The following is a 328-nucleotide window of genomic DNA, read 5'->3' as shown; positions in this document are numbered from 1 at the left end:
CGGAATCGTAATAAACTACCCGAGGCGTTCGATTGAAGCGTAAAAAGGCAAAAAGGTAAAAAGCTGCATTACCATGGAAGAAACTCTCGGGAGACTGCTAAAGCAACAGCAGGACTTTTTAGTGGACGTATTGAGTACAAATAGAGCATGGATGATTGCACAATTGGAAGAGCAAAAAACAAATCTTGCTAAAATGCAAGAAAATCCTCGTGAGCCGACCATAACCTCAACAAATATATCCGTGCCAGCCTTTCCACCGTATGTGCATACAAAGCAAAGTTTTGACTCGTACATCGCACAATTAACCCAGCATTTCGAAGCGTATTCA

The sequence above is a fragment of the Rhagoletis zephyria genome, unplaced genomic scaffold, assembly GCF_001687245.7.
Source record: "Rhagoletis zephyria isolate East Lansing unplaced genomic scaffold, Rhagoletis_zephyria_1.1 Rzeph_scaffold_01268, whole genome shotgun sequence".
NCBI lineage: Eukaryota > Metazoa > Arthropoda > Insecta > Diptera > Tephritidae > Rhagoletis > Rhagoletis zephyria.
The sequence above is the reverse complement of the archived record's forward strand: the minus strand, read 5'-3'. Positions refer to the sequence as shown.